Here is a 22410-nt window from a genome sequence, read left to right on the forward strand (position 1 = left end):
GTCTCCTACTGATACCATATCTTGCTGAGGTGCGTATCAGTTCCTTTGCTTTGTGATCTAAGCGGATGTGTGGGTTGTCTTCCTGCTCAAGTCATCTGCCATTGCGTTGGCTTTTTCTAGGTGGTAAAGTATTTCAATGTCATAGTCCTTAACCAGTTCCAATCAACTTCGCTGTCTTATGTTCAAATCTTTTTGTGTAAACAAACACTTCAAGCTCTTGTAATCGGTATACACCTGAACCCTCTCCCCACACAGGTAGTGACGCCAGGTTTTTAATGTGAACACCACAGCTACTAGCTCCAGATCGTGGCTGGACACTTTCAACTGTCTAGAGACATAAGCTATCACCTTTCTCTTTAACATGAGTACACACCCTAACGCTTTTCCTGAGACGTCAGTGTAAACCACAAGTCCACCTAATCCATCAGGCACTGTAAGTACAGGCGTAGTGACCAACCTCTTTCTCAGTTCTAGAAAACTCTACTCACACTCTTGTGTCCAAACAAAGGGTCTTCCCTTCTTGGTTAACGGTGTCAGTGCGCTAGGATCTTAGAAAAATCTTGTACAAACCTTTTGTAATAGCTTGCTAGACCTAGTAAACTCCTTACTTCAGTGATGGTGGTTGGTCTAGGCTATTTCAAAACTGCTTCGATCTTAGGTGGGTCCATAGTTATTCCTTGAGTGGACACCACGTGACCATGAAAGACCACTTGCTGCAGCCAAAACTCGCACTTCGTGAATTTGGCATACAACTGGTAGGCTCTTAATAGGGTTAAAACTTTCTCAGTTGTTCATGGTGCTCCTCTACAGACTTAGAATACACCAGGATGTCGTTAATGAATACAATCACAAAAGGTGTCTAGGAATTCCTTAAACACTCTATTCATCAATTCCATAAACATAGCAAGAGCATGTTCCAATAGAGAAACATGTTTGGCCAGCCTGTCGACACGCGTCAATGCGCGAGGATTCGGGTTGACCTAGAATTGAAACCCTCACGTGAAATGAGCTGCATCTGAGAATCGCCAAACCGACCTGCGGTCCAACCCAACGACTCACCACTCCTTATGCGCCACGTGTCACAACCACAAAATTCAAAGGGTAAGTCTGCGTTCGCTAAGGTTTGAAGTGCGCCATTGCCCGCACACTGCCCGCGCTTGTGCCCAATACATAGGGGTGCGGAGGGGGAGAGTGGGGGCACGTGAAGCCCCTATTCTCACCCTTTTTTCGTTCGATTGCCAGATTTCACCCTGGTTTCAATGATAATGCTATTTGACTTTGAATTAGGTGCCTATATAGGAATTTGGTAATTTTTTTACTACTCTACGACTAATCAACCAAGAATTGGGAAGGCACACATAAGAGAAGTAAGACATAATATGGATTCCCATGAGCAATACTTGTAGGAAACGTTTAGAATAAGTATGCATACTGTCAAACTGATAATCCTAGCTAGCTAGACCTAGCATATTAGTTTGTAAGCCATGGAAATGAATTAAATAAGAAGATCAATGGTAACTATATTGACTATGACTTCACTTTAGAATGAGAATTTGATATTGTATGCATGATAATATATAAGAGAAATTTGTGAAGTCTGCGCTCTGGGTAAATATGGACGTTATCTTCTCATCGAGCTTGTTTGTTAATATTGCATGAACTGCTGCATGTTAACTCCAGCCCATGATTGCTTGTGTTGTCTTTCTTGTTGTGAATAGGAAGAAAGTACGAGCCTAGACTATGGCGCTTGAGACTAAGTAAGCTAAACAAAGACCAAGAACAGGATACCTTTAGAATATCGTGCATTCAGGCCTGCAAAACGATGACCAGCAGACCTAGACACCAGTATTCCTAACCACAGCAAGTTTGAAAGTCCTTATGTGAGAATCTTAAAGATGAATAAGTCCAAGTCTAAGCCACCATGATCCACCCTAGAAAGACCTAGTAGGACACCACGGTAACTGTAGACAACCGAGGTAGCCCGCCAGACTTGTGCAACGTGGATAGTGCCACTAGAGCCTCCACTTCCCTCTCTGCTCTGATACCCTACCGTTGAGACTGAACTCCGATACTGAGATCGTTGAGCTCGGCAGAGCCAGACAGGGTAGTGTGATTTGTGCCCCAACCTATTGGTTAGCTAAGGGGTCTCTTGTACAGGACCCCTGAGCCGTAGAAATGTGTCTCTGTATGGGTGAGTGTGAGACAATGTAGTATGACTTAGTAGCTGATCGGCACGCAGGAGATCGTAACCTCCCGATTATAGTTGTAGTATGGTCCTGTGGGAGGGTTGTCAGCTAACCTCCACGGGTGATGTTTAGATTGCGATATTGATTCAGATCCAACTACACTGTCCCCTCAGTTTTACTTGTGAGGTCGCGCCTCATCCCAGGACACTAATGATCAACCTTATAAGATAGGCAAGCCTCATAAGTTGTAGAAAATGGTGGTTAGAACAAGAGTGTTATGCAATGTCTTAGGTCAATATGTTTCCAGTATGTTAAGTGTCACAGTTGTACATCTTCAATCGTGCGACATTGTGATCTTAACAGGCTCATGACAAGCTTTAAGGAGAACTCAAGCCCCATATTCATTTTTCGTCCAGCTTTGTGGCTTCGTCAAACCGTCAACGAGGTTTGCCTTCGTCAGCTGAACATCACTTGTGTGGAATCCAAGCTTATTCGACCATACACGTTGTTCGTGCGTGCAAGATTAATCATTGCATCATAGCAATGTCACATCTCATTGTAATCTTGGTTCTCAACAACACAACCCATGCATCGTGATGTCATCTCATGTCTCGAGACATCGATCATCTTGGCTTGCTCGAACACATCCGTTGGGAACTGACTCATGCGTCAATCATCTCATCGAAACTTCTCGAACATCCATCCATTTGGGTTCACTCGAGCATCAAACTCTCTCATGTCCATGCTAAATCATTTATGGCATACGTTCCTGATAGCGGGCGCATAATCCAACCTCCAAAAAATGGGTTGGGGGACAATACTGGCACACCCATGCCATCAAGCTTATCCTTGAAAGATTTTTTTCAAAGGAAAACGCCTGAGACTGCTCATCTGTGATGCTCGTCCACGCTATGACACACGCATGTGCCACAGAGTAGCTCGCTTAGGCTATAGGATCCAGAGGTGGTAGAATGCGAACACCATGCCCCCTATAGTACATTTTGAGGCATTTTAAATCCTTTTCAAGTAGATGTTTTTTGGCGAGCGGACATACGACCTCATGCATAGTTTGTCAAGTATCTTTTTGACACCAAATTTGGTGAGGTTTCATCTTTCATATCAACAGACTTAATTATCGAGTAGCATGTCGATACTCATATTGAAACTCTGACTTCTGAGGTTATGGCTCAGGGCCCTACCTGGCCCTCTTTGTGCTTGTCTTCGTCACTCATGTCGCCTTATTCTCTCAAACTTTATGTGTGCCTCGGTTTATTTTCAATGCACACTATTGGTGTTTTAGATTATGCATCATCCTTCTTGGTCGCATCATGAAACTTCTCAATCTTGTCTCGCACGTGGCCGGATGGGCACTACTTGAGACTCATCCCTTGTTTGTCTTGATGTGTGGGGGTCACCTCCTACTTTCTCTCGATGAGGTTGTGACACTGAGCATTCTAGGATAATGAGTGGCGATTAGAGACCTAGATGCACCCCGAGATTTGGCTTAGTCACGAGGAGCTAACTCCGAGGGACCTAAAATGCAAGATGTGACCTAATCCACCTAGACGCCTAATAACCTAATAAATGCAAGATGGTGTCGCGTACAAAACTAATTGAGGAGTCACTGTATGTGTAGGATATAGCCCTCCTTGATAGAGAACGAGGGACTACATAAATAGTGACCCGAAGACTCACTACTATGTGTAGGGTATAAGTCATCTCGAGAGGGGACGAGAGATGACACTAAATAGATAACATGAGAAATCGCTATTGTGTTTATAATAACTCGCCTTGAGGTACTACATAGGTAGCTGATTGAGGATATACTATTGTGTGTAGAATAAACTCGCCCTAAGAGTGGCCGAGATGCTACATAAATAGTATATTGAGGAGCTACTATTATGTGTGGAGGAAACTCACTCTGAGAGGAGATGAGGGACTACACAAATAGATTAGCTCATGAAAGACTCTAGTCTAGTGTGAGATAACACTCGAGGGATATTTGAACTAGACTTGAATTTCTTAGAGGCCTATAATAAACCCGTGGAAACTTATTAGGTTAATGATGCAATGAGCTCGAGTAGTTCGAGCGTGTCCACGAAGTGCTTCCGCTACTTTACAACATGCATTATAGCAAGAAGCAATGGAAACCCCAAGAGTTCTCAATGAAACTCACAAGGATATGCTTGACAATGGCAAAGAATGGATCAAGAAAACCAACGAGTCATGCTCTACTGTCACTGTCCTCATGGCCACTATCGCCTTCGTCGCTGCCTTCACTGTCCCTGGTGGACTCAACTCCAAAACTGGCGCTCTGGTTCTCCTCTTTGACCCTATCTACATGTTGTTCACCGTCTTAGACATCATCTCCCTCATCTCATCGTTCTCCTCCTTGGTTCTGTTCTCTTGATCTTGACCTCGCCTTTTGAGATCGCTACTTTTCGACAAGAATTGTCAATCCAATTGTCCTTGGAATTCAATCTGTTGTTCTTGACGATGGTGAGCACGATGATTGCATTCGCTGTGGCGGTCATCCTCACAATGAAATCAACCAACATGGTATCAGCGGAGTGCGTTTTGTATTTGGTCACACTTGTTCCAATAACCATTTTTGTAGTAATGAAGTTGTCGCTGTTGTTGGAGCTGGAGAGAAATGTTCGGGAGAGTACAATTTCTTTGGAAGTTGATTCCCATGGGTTTCCTCACCATATTTTTTTTTTCTTAGATTCCTTCCAACTTATTAAGAAAGAAATTTACCTGATTTTCATGGCTGGATGTGAGCGGATATAACTACAGCTAGGTACGTAATAAACAAATTCCTTTTCTTACCTTAATTACCTCAAATGGCTTAATAAATGTGAAGTTTGTTGCCCATAGTGTTCAAAAGTGTGTTTTTTATATTTGTCTTTCAAATGTTAATAATATCCCTCAAATAGTTAATATTTTTTCAGTTATTTTTAGGGGTAAGTTAATAATATATTTTCTCTTGTTTGTGTTTAGAGTGGGTTAATGGTATTTTTTTTTCCTATTTTCAGAAGTTAATGGATAGATTGTATCTTATTTAAATAAGATTAATGACAATTGTACTTTCAATCTCACTTCTATTTCTCATTCTTAATATGGTACAGAGCAGTACAAGTTAATCAATGCATCAACCGTGAATATCGATCATCTGCAAATATGACTGATACTTATCAACTAAATATAGAAGAACAATCACATCATTCCATTCCAAATTACTCTTGTGAGCAGTTACAACAGATAGCACAAGACTTATCTACACTCAATCATCGTCTTTCTGGTAATTCTAACAATTACTTCAATACTACAGGTTTGTTTACGGTGTTTGCAATATCCATTAACTCTACTACTTCTCATTTATGGATTTTTGATAGTGGAGCTACGGATCATATAATATCCAAAACTTTTGTTATGACTGAACCAAAGTCTCCAATCATGTCTACACTAAATTTGGTTAATGGAGGGAAAACACATGTGTCACCTATTACAATGTTTCCTTCAATCCTGACCTTAAATTAAACAATATTTTATGTGTGCTTTCACTCAATTTGAACTTGATGTTCATCAACAAACTTACCAATGACTTGAAATGTTTTGTCACCTTCTATCCTAATTCTTGTGTTATGCAGGACTTAACTATGGGGAAGATGATTCGCTCGGGTAAAAAATTTGGAGGTCTTTACCATATTTCTTTATCTCCAATCAAACCTTCAGCAAATGAAGTATCTCAGTCATCTGATTTGTGGCATCTAGGCCTAGGTCATCCTTCATTTTCTCTCTTTAAATTTCTAGCTGATCAATTGCATCTTGATAATGCTACTTTTTCTCATAACGGTAGTATTTGCCCATTAGCAAAATAAACTAGGTTGTCTTTTCCAAGAAGCTCAATAACAACACATTCTGCCTTTGATCCGATACATTGTGATGTTTGGAGACCTTGTAAAATTCCTACACATTTTGGTTTGCGTTTTTTCTCACTATTGTTGATGATTTTACTCAATGTACTTAGGTTTTTCTTATCCAACATAAATCAGAAGTACAACATTTTTTAATGAACTTTATTAAATTCATTCAAACCCAATTTCACACTACTATCAAGATAGTACGATCAGACAATGAGACTTAGTTCCTATCTTTGCAACCATTTTTTTATTTCTTGTGGCATTGAATTTCAGCACACTTGTATCTATACTACACAACAAAATGGAGTCGTAGAACGTAAGCATTGTCATATCCAAAATGTAGCTAAGTCTCTTCTCTTTCAATCACATGTTCCACTTAAGTTTTGGGGATAGTGCAGTTTAACTATTGTTTATCATATAAATAGAACATCATCACCATTGTTATCTAACAAGACACCCTTTGAAGTACTTTACAAACGACCACCTACATTTCATCATCTTTAAGTCTTTGGCTGTAAGTGTTATGCAATTGTAGTACATCCTAAACAAAAATTTTAGTCTCGGACAATTCCCTGTGTTTTTGTAGAATATCCTAGTGGTCACAAAGGTTACACGTTGTAGGACATACAGTCTCATAAATTCTTTCTCAGTTGTGATGTTAAATTTTGTGAAAATGATTTTCCTTTTTCACCAGCTTCACAAACTTTGACATAAGCTCCTTCAACTCCCATTTTACCACACCATGATTCAAACATCCCTTTTCCTCATAATTTCGTCATCTTCTTCACCTTTGTTCCTTCTCCAGATTCACCCACTAATTCTGATCCTATCCCACTTAATACATCAGTTCTACTCCGACGTTCTAGTCGTATCAAACAACCTCCAACTTGGCATAATGGTTATGAGATGCTTCTACAACCAATCATTTAACCTCTAACTCAAGTCCCAGCACTGGCACCAGGTATCCCCTTCATCTTTACCTTTCATTCTCTTAGTTTTCTTCTACTTAATGTGAATTTCTAACTCTTATTACAGCCCAGACATAACATAAAACCTATGATGAGGAAGTTGGCGACCTATTATGGCAACAGACTACGAATACTGAAATCATAGCTTTGGAATGTAATCATACTGGCTCTCTCGTTTCTCTACAACCTGGCCATAAAGCTATTGGGTGTCGTTGGGTGTACAAGGTTAAATACAACTCTGATGGTTTTGCTGAACATTATAAAGCTCGGCTAGTAGCAAAGGGATACACTCAGGTTGAAGGTATTGATTACAAAGAGATATTTTCTCCTACAGCGAAACTTACTACACTTCGTTGCTTACTCACTATTGCTGCTAAAAAATGGTTCACTCAAAATGTCTTTCTCCATGGTATTCTAAACGAGGAAGTCTACATGTCTTTACCACTAGGACTTCGCCAATAGGGGGAGAATACAATATGTCGGCTACATAAGTCTCTTTATGGGTTTGAAACATGCTTTTCGCTAGGGGTGTACATGGTCCGGGTTGGGTTGGGTTGGAGGATTTTTTTGACCCAACCCAAAAGTTCGGGTTGGTTGGATTAGTAACCCAACCCAACCCAAAAAAAATTTCAACCCAACCCAACCCTCTATTTTCGGGTTGGGTTCAAGTTGGTCCAAAAAAAATTTTAAAAAAATTAATTTGTATGACCTAAATGATAAAACAATTACTACCTCTAAGTTGTAGATCAAAAATATCAAACTCTCTATTGCATCCATATTATCACCTCTAAATATATAAAGAATATGCAATGAATCAATTCTAAAGTTACCACATCTAATTAAATTATCTACATTCACAATATATAATCATTCAACAAAATGCCTAAAAATTCACCTATAAATATGTAAAGAATATTCAATGAATTAATTCCAAAGTTACAACATTCCACAAAATATTTAAAAATTTTAAATTATCCAACCCTCTCTTGCATTCTTAATTCCTACAAAAGAAAAATAGCATCTTGAAAGTTAGTACCGTTTTAAGATTGTTTTGATAAAGCATAGTGTAACTTCAAATATTTTACTTACGTTGAAAAATAATTATTCTTGCATGACGTTGGTGGAACTTGAAGGTCTTAAATCATCTGAAAAATAAAATAATCTTAAATCATCTGAAAATAAAATATAAATTATGATATAACAATACATAATAATCTTAACAAATAGACAATAAATTGATTTGGAGTTACCTGTCTCAATCTGAGAACAAATCTCCAAATCTTCAAGTTTGTGAGGAATATCTAACGATACTGATTTTCTACCGATCCAATTTTGTGTACATATCAGAGCTTCCACTGTTTTAGGTGTCAAAGAACTCTTAAAAGAATCAAGAATCCTCCCACCCGTACTAAATGTTGATTCAGAAGATACAGTCGACACTAGAACGACCAAAACATCTTGGGCAATTTTCGATAAAACTCTATACTTAAACTCATTTTCTTTCCACCATGCCAAAACATCAAAATTATCATCAAGTTTTTCACTAGGATCAGATAAATATCGATCCACATCATTCTTTAACTTGCTCTTCTCTTCTTCGTTTGTATCTTGATAATACTAATATTGAACCACTCAAATTCTCTTCATCAATTGTGTCCATCTCCATACTCATGGACTTAGAAGTGAGTCTTGATTCAGATTGATGATGATCTTGAACATTATCATAAAACTTGTAGTAATCATACAAACGAATTAAATAATTATTTATGCCATCCACCATCACTTTAGCCATAGCATCTTCATAAATATTCGAAAAGCAAAATGATATGTAATCCAATTTGTAACGAGGATCGAGTACCACTGTTATGAATATCAACTTATTAATTCTTTCCACTGAGCCCAAATATTTGTCATACTTAACTTTCATATTTGAACTCATGTTACTTAAAAGAGAGTTCACATTTGTACTCCACTAAATTAAAAGTTCTCGAATACCCCAAAGTTCATGAAAATAAGAATTAGAAGTCACATATAAAGAACCACTTATCTTCGTAGTGACATCATAGAAAACCTTCAAAAACTTTACAAACACTGCAACATTTTTCCAATCAATGGTTGGTAGCCCTATTCTTTTGTTTCCATGATCCCCCTCTTTGAAATAATCAACAAAATCTGATTCTTCCTCCCTCCTCTAATACTTTGAAAGCTTTTTCAAATTTCAAGGCATGATCAAGCATCAAATAAGTGGAATTCCATCGAGTCGCCACATCCATACAAACAAGTGCTTTACATTTAATTTTTTCTTATTCAACACGATCTTTAAATTTTGTCAATCTCCTGGGAGATGATCTACATACCTCATGGCAGTACGAACACTAAAAATGGAGTCATGCATTTCTTTAAGCCCTTCATTCACAATCAAATTAATTATGTGAGCACAACACCTCATGCGTAATATTTCTCCATCTAAGACAAGTGAATTCGAACTTCTAAGCCTTCTCATAATATATGAAATAGTTATATCATTGGAACTTGCATTATCAACTGTGATAGAGAAAACCTTATCGACTCTCCATTCCAATAAACAACTCTCAATAATCTTGCCAATAGTCTCTCCCTTGTGGTTCCCAACTTGACAAAAGTGTTAGGTTATGGAGTCTGCTCCCTGTATTTATAGCTTGGTCAACGGCTATATCCGGTAAAGCTATACTTGGTAAAGCAATATATGGTAAAGCTATCTCCAGTAAAGCTATATATGGTAAATAGCTATATATAGTAAACTGAACTATATATATACCCCGTCGTCCGGTAGAACTTTGAAAATGTACTTTCTATTCTCTGTAATTCTCTCTTACTATACATATGTGAAGTCATCAATAGAAAAATCCTTTTAGCCAGAGTTCTCCTTGCACTTTTCTCTATCCTGTTCTTTGTGTTCATCTAGATCGAGTGTGTGCGGTGTTGTACGATCCTAACAACTGGTATCAGAGCTAGACGAAATTCACCACGATCTGTGAAGATGGAAAGTTCAAAGATTGAAATTGAGAAGTTCGATGGATCCGATTTCGGTTTCTGGAAGATGCAGATTGAAGATTATCTGTACCAGAAAGATCTTCACGAACCTCTGTTGAGGGTGAAGCCGGATACCATGACCACGGAACAGTGGAAGCTCAAGGATCGACAAGCCTTGGGACTGATCCGGTTGATGCTATCCAGAAACGTGGCGTTCAACATTATCAAGGAGAAGACAACGTCAGATCTATTGAAGGTGCTGTCAAATATGTATGAAAAACCATCGGTTATGAACAAGGTGTATTTGATGCGGAGATTGTTCAATCTACAGATGTCTGAAGGTGGACCTGTTGCTGATCATATAAATGAATTCAATATGATCATAAGTCAACTGAGTTCGGTGGAAATTAATTTCGAAGATGAAATTAAAGCGTTGATTTTGATGTCATCCTTACCCAAGTCATGGGATACTGTTGTTGCTGCAATCAGCAGTTCCCGAGGATCTGATAAACTGAAGTTTGGTGAAATTCGAGATGTAGTTCTCAGCGAAAGTATTCGCAAACGAGAAACTGGAGATTCATCAGGCAATGCTCTCAGTGTTGATCGAAGGGGAAGAAGTAAATCAAAAAGCTCAAACAAACATGGGCAATCAAAATCAAAGAACCGGGAAAAATCTCTAAACAAACCCAACGTAACGTGTTGGAGCTGTGGGGGAAAAGGACACTTTCGAACAGATTGTACAAAACTGAAGAAGAAGCAGAATCATAAATCTGAAGATGATGATTCTATATATACAACAGAAGATACTGAGGACGTTTTAATCCATAGTGTGGACAGCCCAGTTGATTCCTGGATTTTGGATTCAGGTGCATCATTCCATTCGTCTCCAAGTAAGGAATTGTTTCGAGATTTCAAATTAGGAAATTTCGGGAAGGTGTATCTTGCCGACAACAAAACTCTGGAGATTGAAGGGAAGGGAGATGTCTCCATACAAACTCCAGCAGGAAATCAGTGGCATTACAAGATGTCAGATACATTCCTGGTCTCAAGAAGAACCTGATCTCTATTGGTCAGTTGGATAGCACAGGCTATACAGCAGAGTTTGGAAAGAGTTCATGAAAGATTGTGAAGGGTGCCATGGTTATTGCACGTGACACAAAATCCGGAACCTTATACACTACTGCAGAGTGTATAAACATGACTGCTGCCGCTGAGAGTGCTTCCAATTCAAGTCTATGGCACAATAGACTTGGACATATGAGCGTCAAAGGAATGAAGATGCTGACTGCGAAAGGAGCTTTAGAAGGCTTAAAATCTGTCGATATGGGTCTTTGTGAGAGCTGTGTTATGGGCAAACAGAAACGAGTTAGTTTCACAAAGCCTGCTAGAGAACCGAAGAAAGTGCGGTTGGAAATGGTCCATACAGACGTCTGGGGATCATCTCCAGTTTCATCACTTGGTGAATCAAGGTACTACGTCACCTTCATCGATGACTTCAGCAGGAAGGTATGGGTTTACTTTTTGAAACACAAGTCAGATGTGTTTACCACCTTCAAGAAGTGGAAAGCTGAAGGTAAAAATCAGACCGGCTTGAAGATCAAATGCTTGAGGTCTGACAATGGAGGAGAGTACAACAAATCAGAGTTTATAACATTTTGTGCAGCTGAGGGAATTAGATTAATAAGAACAATTCCCGGTAAGGCAAGACAAAATGGTATTGCAGAAAGGATGAACAGAACATTGAATGAGCGAGCAAGAAGCATGAGAATTCATTCTGGACTACCAAAGACATTCTGGGCTGATGTTGTGAACACAGCAGCATATTTGATTAATAGAGGGCTGTCAGTACCCTTGAAGTTCAAATTGCCCGAAAAAGTATGGACAGGAAAAGAACTTAAGTACTCTCACTTGAGAACTTTTGGTTGTACTGCGTATGTTCATGTTGATCCAGAGAAGAGAGATAAACTTGATGCTAAGACTGTGAAATGCTACTTCATAGGCTATGGCTCTGACATGTTCGGGTACAGGTTTTGGGATGAGAAAAATATGAAAATCCTAAGACACTACGATGTGACCTTTGATGAAAATGTCATGTACAAGGACAGAGAGAAGATAAAACTCTGAGACTACAAAGCAAGTGGGAGTTGAACTTGAGTGGCAGGAAAATTCACGCAGTGATGTTACAACAGAAGCTCAAGAAACTCCTGATCCTATTGCTGAAGAACCAGACGTGGAGCAAGTTGCACCTGAGCAGGTGTTGAGAAGATCATACAGAACTATTAGAGCACCAGATAGATATTCAGCCTCATTACATTATTTGTTGCTGACTGACGAAGGAGAACCAGAGTCCTTTGATGAGGCCCTACAAGTGGAAGATTCAACCAAGTGGAAGCAAGCCATGGATGATGAGATGAGCTCACTTGAAAATAATAATACGTGGGTGCTGACTGAGTTACCTACAGGAAAGAGAGCTCTGTTGAACAAATGGGTGTTCAGAATCAAAGTTGAACCAGATGACAGAAGGAGGTTTAAGGCTCGGTTAGTAATTAAAGGATATTCACAAAGAAAAGGCATTGATTATGCTGAGATATTTTCTCTAGTGGTGAAATTAACTACTATCCAAATTTTGCTGAGTATTGTTGCATCGGAGAATTTGCACCTTGAGAAAATGGATGTAAAAACGGCGTTTTTACATGGAGATCTAGATGAGGAGATCTATATGCAACAACTAGAAGGGTTTGCAGCTCCAAGCAAGGAGCACATGGTGTGTAAGCTCAATAAGAGCTTGTATGGACTGAAACAAGCACCGAGACAATGGTACAAGAAGTTTGACTCCTTCATGTGCAAGAGTGGTTTCCGCAGGAGTGAAAAGGATCAGTGTTGCTACCTCAAGAAATACACTGATTCTTATGTGTTTCTACTCCTGTATGTGGATGATATACTAATTGCTGGATCAAGTATGAGGGAGATAAACCACCTGAAGGCAAGCTTGTCTTCAGTATTTGAGATGAAAGATTCAGGTGCAGCGAAGCAGATTCTTGGGATGAGGATTTCTCGAGATAGATCTGCTGGTACATTAAATCTATCCCAAGAGCAGTACATTGAGAAGGTGTTGTCCAAATTCAAGATGAATAACGCTAAACCCAGGACTACCCCCTTGGCAAATTATATTAAATTGTCAAAGGGGCAATCTTCCAAGACAGTTGAGGAACGTGAGAACATGGCATCAGTTTCGTACGCTTCTGCAGTTGGGAGTTTGATGTATGCTATGGTCTGCACTAGACCTGACATAACACATGCAGTGGGAGTTGTTAGCAAGTACATGGCAAATCCAGGGAAAGAACATTTGGAAGCTGTGAAGTGGCTTTTGAGATATCTGAGAGGTACATCCAATACTTCACTTTGTTATGACAATGGCAAAGTAGTTCTGCAAGGTTTTGTGGATGCTGATCTGAGTGGAGATGTAGACTCCAGCAAGAGCACATCTGGATATATCTACACTATAGATGGAACAGCAGTGAGTTGGATGTCCAAGCTTCAGAAATGTGTTGCTCTTTCATCTACTGAAGCTGAGTACGTGGCCATAACTGAAGCTGGAAAGAAGATGAAATGGATGACAGACTATCTAGAAGAAATAGGCAGGAAGAAGTGCAAGAAGATCCTTTATACAGATAGTCAGAGTGTCATACAGTTGGTGAAAAACCCAGTCTATCATTCAAGGACAAAACACATTAGAAGACGATACCATTTCACTCGTAGGTTAGTGGAAGAAGGTGATATGTGTTTGGAGAAGATAGAGGGTGCAAAGAATCCAGCAGACATGCTGACAAAATGTGTTGATGTTGGAAAATTAAGGTTATGCAAAGCCTTAATTGGTATGGTGTAGGATCAGCCTCCAAGTGGGAGAATTTTTAGGTTATGGAGTCTGCTCCCTGTATTTATAGCTTGGTCAACGGCTATATCCGGTAAAGCTATATTTGGTAAAGCTATATATGGTAAAGATATATCCAGTAAAGCTATATATGGTAAATAACTATATATAGTAGATAGTTAAATCTCGTAAAGCTATATATAGTAAACTGAACTATATATATATCCCGTCCGGTAGAGCTTTGAAAATGTACTTTCTATTCTCTGTAATTCTCTCTTACTGTACATACGTGAAGTCATCAATAGAAAAATCCTTTTAGCCAGAGTTCTCCTTGCACTCTTCTCTATCCTGTTATTTGTGTTCATCTAGATCGAGCGTGTGCGTTGTTGTACGATCCTAACAAAAAGTTGAGAATTCTTTTATGCAAATTTCATTCTGAATCAATAAAATGTGCGGTGATTACCATGTAATTAATGTTTTGCAACGAAGTCCATGTGTCATTGGTAAGACAAGCCCTCTTGGAATGACTGACTAAAAAATCATTCTAACTTCTTTTTTTCTTCTAGATAGAGCTGAAATATATCTCTAGCAATGGTTAGACGGAGGGTCAAACTTAGGACATTCAATACTATAAAACAATTTGAAACCCTCATTCTCTACAAATTTAAATTATAATTCATCCATAATTATCATCTTGGCACATGCTTCTCTACATCTTGTTTGACTAAATAATGAAGTAACAATATTACTACCACCCTTTCCATCTATTGAACGTTGAAAAATTAGAGTGGTTTGTCCTTTGTCCTCCACCTTATATGTGTACTTCCTACACTGATTTTTTAAGTGCTTCCATAACATGCTAGTTCCACAAGAATTAGTATCACAAGCATACTCCTTAGAACAATAGTTGCACTTGCACCTCTTATTATTGTTCTCTAATCTTGTAAAGTGATCCCACACTGTTGATTTACTGGGTTTCTTCTTCTTAAATTCAGATTGGGAAGCCAATGGTGGTTTCGATGCATTATAATTACTAGAGCTACATGCACATACCGTTGCACTATTGTTTTTCATCTATAAAAAGTAAAATAGAACTATTATGATTCAAACATTTAACTCAATATGAACAATTATCATAGAATGCATCAAGGTTAAAATATACAATCAGTTTTTGCAAGGGGATATAACAAAAAGAGAAAAAGCTTACCCGTTATAGCATTCCAGGAGACTAAAGAGAGAAAGACGGTGTGCGAGAAAGGTAGGGAGAGGAATGGATGAATGGATTGTAGAGAGGTAAGGAGAAAAATGGATGAATAGATTGTAGAGAGGTAAGGAGAGAAATGGATGAATGGATTGCCGTAGAGAGAGGAATGGATTGCCGTAGAGAGAGGAATGGATTGCCGTAGAGAGAGGAATGGATTGCCGTAGAGAGAGGAATGGATTAAAATGAATTACATAGAGAGAAATGGATTGAAATGAATTGCAGAGGAATAGATTGAAATGAATTGCAGTGGATTGAAATGATTGCAGAGGAATGGATGGCAGAATAAAATGAATTGCAAAGGAATGGATTGCAGAGAGTGCTACTGCCAAGAACTCAGCACATAGCAGAGAGGGAAAGAGAAATTTATTCCGTCAAGAACTCAACACATAACACAGAGGGAAACAGAAATTCAGCACATAGTATAGAGGGGAAGAGAAATTTCTTTTACTACTGAGGTAATTATTGGGTTGTGTAATGTCAGGTTTGGGTTTGGGCTTGGGCTTTGGTAAGAGACCAGACAAACTGTAGATTGGGCTTTGACTTTGGGCCTTTGGGCTTTTTTTTTTTTTTAATATTTTGGGGTTGGGCCGGGTTGACCCAATCATTTTCTTTTGGTACCCGAACCCAACCCAAATCAAATCGGGTTAAAAAAATGGACCCAACCCAAACCCAAAATCCAACACAACCCAACCCAACCCTTATATTTCGGGTTGGGTCGGGTTGGGTTCTCGGGTTTCCGGGTTGGGTGTACACCCCTACTTCTCGCAATTGGTTCTCCATATTCTCTACCACAATACAAATGTAGGTTACACTCCGCCAAAAGCTGATTACTGTTGATTTAAGAGTAGAGGTATTTCTTTCACTGTAGGTGTTATCTATGTTGATGATATTCTATTGACAGACAATGATCTTAAAGAAATTCAACATCTCAAGACTTGTTTACTCAAGAAATTCTTTATAAAATATTTAAGGAATTTGAAATATTTTCTAGGCATTGAATTTTCTCGATTTAGAAAAGAAATGTTTATGTCTACAAGGAATTTTCTTTAGACATTCTTCAAGACACAGGTCTTACCAGAGCACGTCCAGAAAAATTTCCTATAGAGCAAAATCTGAAGTTTTCTTTGACAAAAATAGATAAGCTGAATGATCCCAGCTCCAAGAAAATATAGATAGTTGAATGGTAGATTAATATATTTAACTGTTATCAGACCTTACATAGAGTATTCAGTTCGTATGCTTAGCCAATTTATGCGTGAACCAAGAGAACCACATTGGGAGGCAGCTCTTCAAGTTCTGAGATACATCAAAGGTACTCCTGGTCAAGAACTTCTACTACCATCTAAAAAAAACTTGAGATTACAAGCATATTGTGATTCTAACTAAAGTGGTTGTCAAACTACGAGACGGTCTATTTCTGGGTTATGCATCTTTTTGGGAAATTCAATTATTTCTTGGAAGTCTAAAAAATAAACCAATGTGTCTAGATCATCAGTAGAAGCTGAGTATCAAGCTATGACAAATACTTGTTTAGAGTTAACTTGGTTGAGATACATTCTTCAAGATTCGAAAGTTTCGTTGTCCGAACTAGCATTCTTATATTGTGATAATTAAGCAACATTGCATATAGCAACTAACCTAGTTCTTCACAACGTATGAAGCACATTGAAATGGATTATCATAAGTTACAAGCTAGAATCATCAAACCATGTTATGTTTCGACTAAAATGCAATTGGCGGATGTTTTCACTAAAGTTTTGGGAAAACAACAATTTGATTTTCTGAAAGTCCAGTTTGATGTGATTGACATATACTCTCCAACTTAGGGAGAGTATTATGAAATTTGATTTAAGATATAAAGATATTTGTGGAATATATTTTGTTGTATAAATGTAATTAGTTATAAAATATATTTGATATAGTTGTCATCAATTACTATTTTTTCCCTTATTTTTATGAGTCAGTGGATATATTTTCTCTTATTTTTAGGAGTTGGTTAGGTGTATATTTTCTCACTTTTAGAAATTAGTTGGTAGCTTGAATCCTACCCAAAGGTTGTCAATATTAATGAATATCGTACTTTCCATACCATTTAGTTCTCATTCTTAACACAAAGGTAATTAAGATAAAAACGACCACTATTTGGCCAAATTAAAGTGTCAAAAGCTAAATTAGATTTTTAATTAATAGTATTAAGTAAGTTATGCCGCTCAACATGTTCTAATCCGATATTGTGAACTTGTGTAGGTTGACATGAATTTAAATGGACAAAATTGGACTAGCTCCAAATATAATTCAGCAGTTCAATTTAAGCTACTGAAGTAGGTGGTGTTGTTATGATGAGATATGTGATGTTATTGAATATCATGTTGATATGATAGGCTACTTATAGATAATAGAATATGAAATTAAAAATAACCAATAAAATAATTCATATATTACCTATGAAAAAGGGGGAAATGTTATTCAATAAACCTAAAATAAACGGGTTGGGACAATTACTTTTTGCTCTTTTTGTAAAGCAACTGGTGCAGAGTGAAGTGTGGGAAGCCGCGTGATCCAAAGAATAAAAAATAGCTTGTTTGAAGAAGGAACAAAATTCTTTTTCAATTTTGAAGCAAATGTTTTCTATATGTTCTGCCAATCATGAAAAAAAAATACAAAAAATACAAAACAACCTTTATAACCCAAAGAAGAAAACAACGATAGTGTTGTTTGTTTGTATGTTGTTGATAGCAATGCATTGCAAGTTAAATGTTTCCTAAATAATAGGATTACAAACTAAATCAAATCACAACTTTCTAAACGGTAACCTCACAAACTAAATCGGTAACGGTAACAATTCTACTTTGGTAGAAACCTTAGGCAAGACTCTTTAAAGTATTCCAACTTCTTGTTACGAGGACACACGGTGGGAGAGTGTAACTTTCTGTTAATAAATAAAATAAAATAAAAAATAAAATAAAAATTGAAAATCCGGCAAAGACTCGAGAACTCCACCGAGTGCTAGAGTTCTCGCAACACCCGGCCTGTATAGCTAGCCTAGATGCCTGCAGCGACTCAACCCACATGCCTGCGACCTAACCCGAACCTGTGCCTTAACCCGAGAGTAATCTGCGAAGTGCCGCGCTCCTGTTGTGCCATGTGTTGACCTGTAGCAAAATGGCTGAGGCGACTCAACCCACGGCTAGGCTCGCGCAGTCCCTCGGCTAAAAAATGGCTTAGGCAGCTCGGTTTAGCAAATTGGATACCATTTCCTACGTTTTTTACCCTCCCAAACCTCTTTTCGACCCAAACTAAGGTAATCAAGGTCATTTTAATACTGTATTTCGTATGATGTATGATGTATGACACATGTTCTATATGATGATGTATGATGATGCTTAATGATGCTATGATTTATTTGACGATGTATGATGATGATGCATGACGATTACGTGTTATGATGGTTATGATGTATTCGACGATGTATGATGATGATGTATGACGATGACGAAGCATGATGATAATTCCTTAATATGACGTTGTTTCCATATTAAGTTAAGAGGCATATTATGAACGTCATATTTCATTCTATCCAGAAATTGGCCTAGGACACAATCCTATAAAAGATTAATGATGATGTTAATATGACTTCATGCATTTATGTATGTACATAAGCATCGGGATACTTTTCCCTTTTTTTTGATGATAAGTACGGACGTGTACGCTATGATGATTATAGTGTTCATGTTGAGCATGACACTCGGGGGTCTATTGACCTCTAGACGTCACTACGTATAGTTAGCTCGACGATGATTGGTCGAGGTGGGGTGTGAACCGCCTAAGAATTCACACTCGCATGTGTGGGACGTGTGTAGGGAAGTGCTACACATCTAAGTTAGTCCAGACTGGAGGCCACCCTTAGGATGTTTTAATGATAGGTCCCTAGAGCATTGTTGCATGTGTGTGCATTTTCACGACCCCTATAGTGGAGTCACTTAATGAGTATTATTTGAAATACTCAGGTCGTGTGCTACATCATTTTTCAGGTAAAGGCAAGATGCCCATGTACGGTTGACGATGGCATCGCAAAGTAGAGACCATGACATGTGCATAGGATAGAAGCATATTTAAATTCCTAGACTTGGGTTAGAATAGGTTGTTTGCCTTCCATATTTTTTTAATTATTTTATTATCATTTTTAATTTCATTTCTAAACTATGTGTTAAACACGTAAGACCATGACCGTGTTTTCAATAATGAAATTTGTTTTATTTTGAAACTTATTACATAGATAATACATTTTAAGAGCTAGATTCTACATATGACCTTAGATTAAAATGATAGTAGCCACTTTAGGTAACTGAAATCTAGAGTTGTTACAGAGAGATTTACGTGTAATTGGCTGAACATGAGGTTCCTATTTATAGAGACTTTTGGAGAATGTTTGATATGTTTAAATATCTAATATATTACTATATAATATCTTATACAAATCATATTTAAATATCATAAGATATCCAAATATATATTTAACTAATTTGAATTTCATTCAAATTTTAAATATATTTTTATCTAAGCGAAAATTCAACGATCCAGATTAAATTATTAAGAATTTGTTAAAAGTAGTGCTTACACATTAAATGAGTTTTTTTTAGACTCATTTTAAATATGTATCTATTACTTTCTAGAATAACAAAGAATAATAAAAAATTAATGAAACTTGGATAAAGTTAATAGAATTTAATCATAATTTTCAATTCTTAACTTATGTTACCGCCCTAATGGAGACACTACGTTGAAAGATTTGATTCGAATTACACGGTGATTTTTAATTTTAAAAATTTTAAATACAAAACAATAAACTTGGTTTGAAGAAAAAAAAAATAGTTATGTCGATATATTTCTTTACCCTCAATAATTTGACTACAAGGTGGCTGATTTTTGCAGTTATTTTATTTTAATTGATATCATCGAGATGATAGATCTGAGGGCCTAGGTCAACCAAGTAAGTGGCTATGTTATCTGTAATACCCGAATTTTTAGATGAATAAATAAATAAAATAAAAATAACAACATAGGGGCAAAATGGTCATTTTGCCCCTACTCTTATCCAAGGGGTCTAGTTGTTTGGGCTACAAGAAGAAAGAGAGAGAAAAGAAAAGAAAAAGAGAGAGAATAGAGAAAGGAGAAGAAGTTAGGGTTTGGGAGAGAGGAAGAACAGAGATGACAAATCGCCATAGGAGATCGGATCAGAACCGACGCCAGAGAACCGAGTCCCCAATCTAAACCGTCAAATAGCTCGAGGGAAGGTGCTCTCATGAATCGCACCTTCCTATTTCGACCAAACGTTCAAGAACTTCAGGTTAGTCCACGAGTATCTACATTGAGAAGTCATCAAGATTTTCGTGTGCTAGCAACGTTTTGTGTTGATCCTTGGACTCTTACCCTCAACAGCGCTATCTGGTTAAGTTCTGAAGTGAAGGCGGCCAAGATCGGCGTTCGAATCGGAGTTTAAAGATAACGTGATTTTCGGTAAGAACTCCTGTTTTTCTCCGAATTTGAACTCAAATAATAAGATCTGTGATCGTCAGAAAAATTTAAGGAAATTCTTTTGAATGAGTAGAATATGAGATCTACAACTTTCGTGAAGAAACTTTGTTGATATGGATTACGGATTGAAAGATAAGAAAATCGGAAGAAAATGGATCGAAAACGCAAAACTCACGGTTTCTGGAAAATTTGGAAAAAATGCAGGAGAGAGAAGGCATCGCCGCCACGCGTCAGCCGCCGTACGGAGGAGCGCGGTAGGACCGACGACCGACACGTGGCGACCGCGGGCTGGGGAAACGCATCAGGCGTGCGCAACCAGGTCGGCCCGAGTCCGAACCGAACTGCCCGAGACCGCTCTGACCTGTCCGAACCGACCCGTCTCGACCCGCGACTGCACAGAAAGAAGCACGTAAAAAGTCGTGCGTAAAACACCCTCTAGAGCGCGTGCAGGCGCGTGGGTGATCTTTTTTCCCTCCGTTCGACCTCCGTTTGCTTGTTTTTCGCACCGATTTCAACTCTGATCCTATTTTTATGTGAATTAGGACCTGTCAAGGAAATTCCAGAATTTTTGGAACCTTTTCCGGCAAATAATTCGAGCTTGGGAAGGCACGCGTCAACCAAGTAAGTAGCCATTTGGATTCCCACGAGCAGTACTTGTAGGAACCGCTAGGAACAAGCATGCATGCTACCACCTATGAAATTAGCTAGCCGGACTTAGCGTGTTATTATAGAAACTGCGAATATAAGATGATTATGGAAAGCTAGATACAAAATGTGTATTAAATCTGTTTTGGTTGAGACTCTGATAATGTATGTATGCATGAGGAGGTTGGAAAACTTGTGAAATCTGCGCTCTGGGTAAAGATGGACGTTATCTTCCCGTTGAGCATGTTTGATAATTTTGCATGAACTGCTGCGTGTAAACTCTATTGTATGATGATTGCTTATATTATCTTTCTTGATGAATAGGAAGAAACTATGAGCTTAGATTAGGACGCTTATGGCTAAGTAGGCTAGACGAGACCCTAGATTGGGGGACCTCTAGAATACCGTGCAATTAACCCGCGAAATGATTACCGGCGGAACCAGAACCCAGAATTCCAAACCTGATAGGTTTGTGACACCAGGCACGAGAATCCTAGAGAAACACGAATCTAAGTCTAAGGCACCAAGTTCCACCCTAGAAGAATAATAGGTCACCACGGTAACTGTAGGTAGCCCGTTAGAGTTGAGTAGTGAAGATAGTGTCATCAGAACCTCCACTTCCCTCTCTCCTCCGATACCATACCGTCGAGACAGAGCTCCGGTACGGTGATCGTTGAGCTTTTGCAGATCCGGATAGGGAAGTGTGACAGGTGCCCAGACCTAGTGGTGATAGCTAAGGGGTCTTCTGAACAGGACTCCTGGGCCGTAGAAACCCGTCCCTGAGCGGGGGACGTGGAGCCACTTAGGATGACTCAGTAGCTGACCGGCACATAGGGGGTCGCACCCCGTTTTGTGGATGTATGGTCCCGTGTGAGGGTCGTCAGTTAACCTCCACGGATGATGTTCAGAGAGAGAGAGTCACGTATTCAGATCCAGCCATACGATCCCCTCAGATTTGCTTATGAGGTCGCGCCTCACCTCAGGACACTGATCATTTCACTGCATA

The sequence above is a fragment of the Cucurbita pepo genome, chromosome 9 (genome assembly GCF_057944985.1).
Source record: "Cucurbita pepo subsp. pepo isolate OVF chromosome 9, ASM5794498v1, whole genome shotgun sequence".
Classification (NCBI taxonomy): domain Eukaryota; kingdom Viridiplantae; phylum Streptophyta; class Magnoliopsida; order Cucurbitales; family Cucurbitaceae; genus Cucurbita; species Cucurbita pepo.